Genomic DNA, 8,192 nt, shown 5'->3' with positions numbered 1-8,192 from the left:
TTGAATCAGAGCTGTAGTTGCCAGCCTACACCACAGCCATAGCAATGGATCTGAGCCATGTCTGCAACTTACACCACAGCTCACGGTAACGCCAGATCCTTAACCCACCAAGCGAGGCCAGCGATCAAACCTGAGTCCTCATGGTTGCTTGCCAGATTCGTTTCTGGTGAGCCCCAACAGAAACTCCTGCTTTTAATTTTTTTAATTTTAATTTTTTGCTTTTTAGGGCCGTACCTGTGGCATATGGAAGTTCCCAGGCTAGGGGTCAAATTGGAGCTACAGCTACGGGCGTACACCGCAGCCACAGCAACGAGAGACTGGAGCCGAGTCTTCAACCTACACTACAGCTTACGGCAATGCTGGATCCCTGATCCACTGAGTGCATCTTCGTGGATACTAGTTGGATTCGTTTCCCCCCCGCTACAACGGGAACTCCAAGGAAGAACAGTTAAAGCAGAACAGAAATTGTTTGAATCTTGGGAAAACTCATCTCTCTCTCTACCTGATATGAGTAGTACAGTTGCTAAATGCTGTCCAGCTCAGTTTTCTCAGCCTCCCAGCACAAGCACACTGCTCTGGTCACTTGAATCTCCTCTCTGTTCTGCAGTTACCATGTGCTTTTGCCCAGTCCCACACCTTGGCCCGTTAACTTGGAAAAAATGGTGAAAGCTGACATTCACAAGTGAAACTGACAAGGAAGGGACAAAAATTATCGGGTCCTGGCATTCCCGTCATGTCTCAGTGGTTACGAACCAGACTAGTATCCATGAGGACGCAGGTTCGGTCCCTGGGCTTGCTCAGTGGGTTAAGGATCTGGCATTGCCCTGAGCTGTGGTGTAGGTCGTAGACTCGGCTCTGATCCCGAGTTGCTGTGGCTGTGGTGTAGGCCGGTATCTACAACTCTGATTTAACCCCTAGCCTGGGAACCTCCATATGCCATGGGTGAGGCCCTAAAAACAAAAAACAAAATAAAAATAATACCTTGACAGACAATAAAGAATATCCTTAAAATATAACCCGATAAGGAAAAGACATAACTTAAAAAAATGGATAAAGGACAGGAGCAAGAATTTTAGAGATGCAAGCACACAAATGGCTGATAAACATCTGAAAAGACCCTCCACTTGTAGTCAGGGAAGTGCCCAGTAAAGCAATAATTAATACCATTTTCACTCATTGGACTGGCAAAAATTAAAGATTGATAACATCCAGGGTTGTCAAGTACGTGGGTAAACAGGGACTCTCATACATTGCTAATGGCTGTGTGAATTGCTAAACCCTTTTGGGACGGCAATCTCAAGGTCACTGTTGGAAGCAAAGATGAACACATCCTTTAACTCTAGTTTTGAGAATGTAACCTGCTAAAACAAAAACGTCAGCAAAACAAAAATCATATTATGTATGTATAATATGTACAGATACATAATATACTTATACGTAATATACATACGTATTACATCTATTATATGTATTTACAAGCACATACACACATTAAGATATACAATATTGCGGAGTTCCCGATGTGGTTCAGTGGGTTAAAAATCCGACCGTATCTGTGGCATCACAGCTGCAGCTCAGATTCAATCCCTGGCCCAGGAACCTCCCTATACTTCTGGTGTGGCCATTAAAAAAAAATATACAGGTGTTCCCATCGTGGTGCAGCGGAAGCGGATCCAACTAGGAACCATGAGGTGGCGGGTTCGATCCCTGGCCTTGCTCAGTGGGTGAAGGATCCGGCATTGCCATGCGCTGTGGTGTAGGTTGCAGACTCGGCTCGGATTCCGCGTTGCTGTGGCTCTGGCGTAGGCTGGGGGCTGCAGCTCCGATTCCACCCCTAGCCTGGGAACCTTCATGAGCCACAGATGCAGCCCTAAAAAGCAAAACAAAACAAAACAAAACAGAAAACCAAAAAAACCAGAAAACCCCCAAAAAGCAGTATTGTAATACGTATAGTGAGAAATATATATCTACATATACGAGATTGACTTTATTTATGGTAACAGAAGCTGGATGAAATCAGAATTGTCCATCGATAGGAGAATGTTGAATAAGTTATAGTACTATAGAAAGTTATAGGACAGACTAGTACAGAATATTAAAGGTATTGAAGAATGACATATGTTGCTTCATCATTTTTTCCAATGACTTATAATCCATATACGTTGACCAGGAGGAATCCCTGTGATACGATGATGTAAGATTAAGTAGCAGAAGCAGTGTTACAGCGTGTGGGGAGAGGGGAGACCTAATAGGGAGTGGCTGTGTCTAGTTTTTATTTTTATTTTATTAAAAAATTTTTTTTTGGTCTTTTTGCCTTTTTCTAGGGCTGCTCCTGCGGCATGTGGAGGTTCCCAGGCTAGGGGTCTAATCGGAGCTCTAGCCGCCGACCTACGCCACAGCCACAGCAACTCGGGATCCGAGCCGCATCTGCGACCTACACCACAGCTCACGGCAATACCAGATCATTAACCCACTGAGCAAGGCCAGGGATCGAACCCACAACCTCATGGATCCTAGTTGGATTCATTATGGCTGAGCCACAGGGGCAACTCCAGGCCTTGTCTGTTTAAAGATAGCAAAGATGGGTATGGAAGTCTCCTGACAATGAGCACCTACCCTTCTGTAACTGCAGATATTAATAACATTTTAAAAAAGTACTGAGGAAAGGGTTCAGCAGGGTCTCTGTTTCATCCGAGTAGGTGTCTGAGTTCAGGCCTATTCGTCCCTCCCCAGCTTCTCTTTTATTCAAATGAGCTCATTAAACAAACGTGAGACAGCGTTCATTTCTTTGGTTAAGTGTGTTTAGATCCTGGGATCCAAACAGCATCATTTACATATGTAGTGACCCTCTCTTTCTATCGGGGATCTCTAATGATAAATTAATTTGAGCCATTCAGTCCCCAAGCCACCTCCCTGCGTATGGCCTTCCTTTGAAGACACACATCTCTCTGAACTAGGCTCTGCGCGAGGTGTATTGTCAGCGCTTCTACTCCTGGGGAGCAGGGTAAGCCCAGCGGCAGCTCCAGGGGCAGCATCTGAAGCTGTTTGAGTCCTTTTCTCCTGTCTCCAAGGCTAACCTAGTTAAATATCTGCCCAATTGACCAGGGAGAATGACATTTGCATCTCAGCTCCCTGCTTGGTAGCCAAGTCTGTGGAAGCCCTTTTTTCTGAGTCTGAGCTACCGCGGAGGTCGCTGGCCCACGGTCTCCATGGCAACTCCCTTCAGGGTACCACAGAGGGGGTTGAGGAAAAGAGTCAGAAACTTACCAGGGGGTCCCAGGAGAAAGCCACTTTTGCAGAGAGGGATTTCAAAGTCTCGATTATTGGGTTGCTGTACGGGGCACTGTTTTATATAGGACACGTTATTTCTGGAAAAGTTGCTCTAGGTCAATTTGGGGGGAGGTAAAATTTCATAATTTTATTTTAAACACACAAGTGGAATTCCCTATATTTAGAGCTCTATTGTGAACTCTTCTACAAAGGGACTCAAACCCCCTATCATTCTTTTAGTGCAAGCGTAGGTGTTCAGATGCTAAATTGTTTTAAAGTTTGGCACACTAGCTTTTTGGGGTTTGGAAGGTAGGGGGTAATGTGGGTGAAATTCAGGGAGCAACCTGCTTTGAGTAATGCTTTGGGTGGCATTTGGATGCTGTCTTAGGTTGGGTTCCCCTAAAGGAAGACCCTGGGCCACAGATCCGGCTGCAGGTGATTTATAAAGGGGCTGCTCTCAGAAGGAATCTGTTGGGGGGAACAGGAGGAGTAATATAGGGAGGGGAAGGAAGCTAAACCAAGGTCAGATTTCAGGTCCCAGATTCAGCCTGATCCCTAGGGAACCCTGGAGCTGAGATGACACTGCAGAGCTTCCCACTTTGAATCTAAAGAGCTGAGCTTTCGGAGTTCCGGTCGTGGCTCAGTGATTAACGAATCCAACTAGGAACCATGAGGTTGTGGGTTTGATCCCTGGCCTTGCTCAGTGGGTTAAGGATCCGGTTTTGCCGTGAGCTGTGGTGTAGGTCGCAGACGCGGCTCAGATCCTGCGTTGCTGTGGTTGTGGTGTAGGCCGGCAGCTGTAGCTCTGATTCAACCCCTAGCCTGGGAACCTCCATATGCCACGGCTGTGGCCCTAGAAAAAGGCAAAAAGACCAAAAATAAATAAATAAAAAAAAGTAAAAAATAAAGAGCTGGGTTTTCATGCTCTCAAATCAGTTAGTTATTGGCTGTAGGCTGCCCAGGAGAAAGTGTAAATTTCCCAGAGTGAAGCGGCTTCAGCACTTCAGTGCTTCCAGCGGCCCGGGGTCAGTCTGCTAAAAATCATCAGTGCAAACCATTAGCAGCAAAGCACACAGAGGGGGCAGTGGGCATGGGGAGCTGGTGAAAGGCATCCTAGAGGAGAGAGGAAGGGTTTCAATGGAGTCTGTTGCCGATCCCGAGAGTGGCACACAAACATCTAAGGGCACAGCCTCAACAAAAAATCAGGGAGGAGTTCCCTTGTGGCTCAGTGGGTTAGGAACCTGACTAATATCCATGAGGATGCGGGTTTGTGATCCCTGGCCTTGCTCAGCAGGTTAAGGATCTGGCGTTGCCATGAACTGTGGTGTAGGTTGAAGACGTGTCTTGGATCCCGTGTTGCTGTGGCTGTGGCATAGGCAGGCTGCCGCAGCTCTGATTCGACCCCTCGCTGGGAACCTTCATATGCCACAGATGTGGCCCTAAAAAGACAAACATTAAAAAAAAAATCAGTGAAAGGAATTAGCTTCCTGCAACAAGAATGGTGTTGGAGGAGCAAGGTGATGGTACACCTGGGTTCATGCAGAGCTGATTGAACAAGCATTTTGGAAGAGTCTGGAATGAATGGCTGTTAGTTGGAGGACTAGCTCTGGGGGCAGATGATGGGTCCACTTGGGGCCTGTGTTGTGAAACATTTCCGTCTACATCTTGGAGGCAAATGGAGAACTCATCCAGGTAAATCTGTGCATTAGCCTAAATTGACAGGGAAGGCAATAGAACAAAGAGGAAAACGTTGAAAAGGAGATACCAATGCATGGAAGCTCTAAGATTAAAATTAAAGAGATAAGGAGATTTCCTGTGGTGCAATGGGTTAAGGATCCAGCGTGGTCACTGCAGTGGCTCAGGTCGTTGCTGGGATGTGGGTTCGAATCCTGGCTTGGGAATGTCCACATACCATGCGCGCAGCCAAAAAAAAAAAAAAAAAAATTAAAGAGATGAATGTAATGAGAAGTTAACTTCATGATGGTCATCCATACGGAATACTGTGCAGCCACTAAAAATAATGTTGAAGAAAAATAATGACAGAAAAATGTTCATGATGATTTGGTTATAAAAGCATGTTACCATATTCATGGAGAACACTTTGAAAGATGTTCTAAAATGGTCATGTTGCTTTATCTCCCTAGAGGTGGGATTGTGCTTGAGGTTTGTTTTTTGCTTTGTTTGTTTGTTTGTTTGTTTTGCTTTTTGGGGCCGCACCTGCGGCATATGGACGATCCCAGGCTAGGGGTCCTATCAGAGCTGCAGCTGCCAGCCTACACCACAGCCACAGCAACGCTGTGGGATCCAAACCAAGTCTGCGACCTACACCACAGCTCATGGCAACGCCAGATCCTTAACCCACTGAGCAAGGTCAGGGATCGAACCTGCATCCTCATGGATACTAGTCAGATTCCTTACTGCTGAGTCACGATTGGAACTCCCAATTGTACTTGATTTTTATTCTTCTCTGTTTTTCCTCAATTCTATGGCTATTTATTTAAAAATTGGAATTTCTCAATAAACATTGTAATAGGTATTTTTGGTTATTGTCTTTCGTATTTTTTTAGCCTTAGCTGTATGGGGGAAATCTAGATTAAAAACAGAAAATGTTGGGAATTCCACTGTGGCTCAGTGGATCAGTATCCATGAGGCTGTGGGTTCAATCCCTGGCCTTGCTCAGTGGGTTAAAGGATCCAGCTTTGCTGCGGTGTAGGTCACAGATGCAGCTCCAATCCCCCATTACTGTGGCTGTGGCGTAGTCCTGCAGCTGCAGCTCGGATTTGACCCCTAGCCTGGGAATGTCCACATGCCACAGGTGTGGCCCCAAAAAGCAAAATACATACATACATAGAGACATAGGGATGTATTTAATGAAAGATGTGCAAGACACTGCAAAATTTTTCAAATCGTTGAGACCTCAAAGAAGACTTAAATAAATGGAATCTATGATATTTGTTATGGGCTAAATTGTGTCTCCCCGACTCCCCAAATCCATATGTTGAGGCTCTAACCCCCCAGTCTGACTGATGGGACCTCCTAGGTAGTAGTCAAGATTATATGCAGTCGTAAGGATAGAGCCCTGGGCTGATAGGATTCATAGCCACGTGAGAAGAGAGAGCGGAGTGCTCTCTCTCTGGTGTGCAAAGAAAGAAGTCACGTAACAAGCACATAGCCAGATGGCAGCTGTCCATACACTCAGAGAAAAAGCCTCAGAAGGAAACCTACCTTGCTGGCGCCTTGATCTTGGGCTTCCCAGCCTCCAAGTGTGAGAAATACATTTCTGCTATTTAAGTCCTTCAGGGTATGGTATTTTGCTATGGCAAGGGAAAAGTGAACAAGGAAGGAGCTTAAAAACTTAGAAGGGGGAGTTCCCGTTGTGGCGCAGTGGAAATGAATCTGACTAGGAACCATGAGGTTGTGGGTTCGATCCCTGGCCTCGCTCAGTGGGTTAAGGATCTGGCATTGCCGTGAGCTGTGGGGTAGGTCACAGACGCAGCTCGGATCTGGTGTGGCTGTGGCTGTGGTGTAGACTGGCAGCAACAGCTCCGATTCGACCCCTAGCCTGAGAATCTCCATGTGCCGCAGATGCAGCCCTAAAAAGACAAAAGACAAGAAAACAAACAAACAAAAAAACACCTTAGAAGGGGGACCCGGCGAGGCTGAGATCCAGATCTTTGAGGAAGGGGCATGGCTGCTCTAGGAATGCCCTGTCTGCTCTGCAGCAGCCTAGGAAATGCCTGGAGAGCACTCGCCTGCCCTGAATTGCAAGGGCACCCACTGTGCGGTGTGCAGCCTGGGCCCCTGTCCCCTGCTCTATTTGCTGCTCCCTGAGAAAACAGAACAACAGGGGGTATAAAGTTCCTAGTCATCCAGCCTTGCAACAAGCCTCCTGTCTCTGCCACTGACAAAGCATATCATCAAGCCAGCTGTCAAAGGAGAAATATCATCTTCAGAGTTCAGTTCCAGAATCACAAAGCAAAGCAAAGCGATGTAGTAAATTTACAGCTGGAACAAAAGTGAAAGGCAAACCAGAGAGAGTGGAAGAACATGTTTGCCCTTATGTGTATCTATCCAAGGACCCATATACCGAATATGTAAGGAACTCCTATTATCAATAAAGGAAAACGACAGACAACCCAACAGAAAAATGGGCAAAGGACTTGTAGAGGCACATGACAAAAGAAAATTTCTGAAGAGTCAATAAATATATGAAAATGTCATCCTGGGAGTTCCCGTTGTGGCTCAGTGGAAACAAATCTGACTAGCATCCACTGAGTCACAATGGGAACTCCTAGACATGGACTCTCTATGGATGTCATGTTTGGGATTTGCTTCAAAATTATTGATGGAAAAGGAGGAAATGGTAGGAGGGCAGGTGAAACAAGATTGGCCATGTGTTAATAATTATTGACTCTGGGAAAAGGGTATTTAGGGTTGATACTCTGAAATGTTTCTTTAGAGGTTTTTTGTTTTTTGTTTTTTTTTTGGTTTTTTTTTTGTCTTTTTTGCCTTTTCTAGAGCTGCACCCGCAGCATATGGAGGTTCCCAGGCTAGGGGTCCCATCGGAGCTGTGGCCGCCAGCCTACGCCACAGCCACAGCCGCGTGGGATCCAAGCCGCGTCCGAAACTTATACCACAGCTCATGGCCATGCCGGATCCTTAACCCACTGAGCGCGGCCAGCGATCAAACCCGCAACCTCATGGTTCCTAGTTAGATTCATTAACCACTGAGCCACGATGGGGACTCCCTAGTTTTGTTTTGTTTTTTTTTTAATTCTAGCTCTTTAATTGACTGAAAAAAAAGTACATGGACAGAGGCGGGATGGGTGTTTAAGATGGAAGGGGTCTTGGCGAGGAGAAAGTCAAAGGATTCAAAGACCCAGGCCCGTCCACACCATGTGGAAGCTGCCAAACCAAGAGTG

This window comes from Sus scrofa, chromosome 12 (assembly GCF_054392235.1).
Source record: "Sus scrofa isolate SSC_HxYL_T2T_F1_AM1 chromosome 12, Sscrofa_HxYL_maternal_Yorkshire_Landrace_v2.0, whole genome shotgun sequence".
Classification (NCBI taxonomy): Eukaryota; Metazoa; Chordata; class Mammalia; order Artiodactyla; family Suidae; genus Sus; species Sus scrofa.
The sequence above is the reverse complement of the archived record's forward strand: the minus strand, read 5'-3'. Positions refer to the sequence as shown.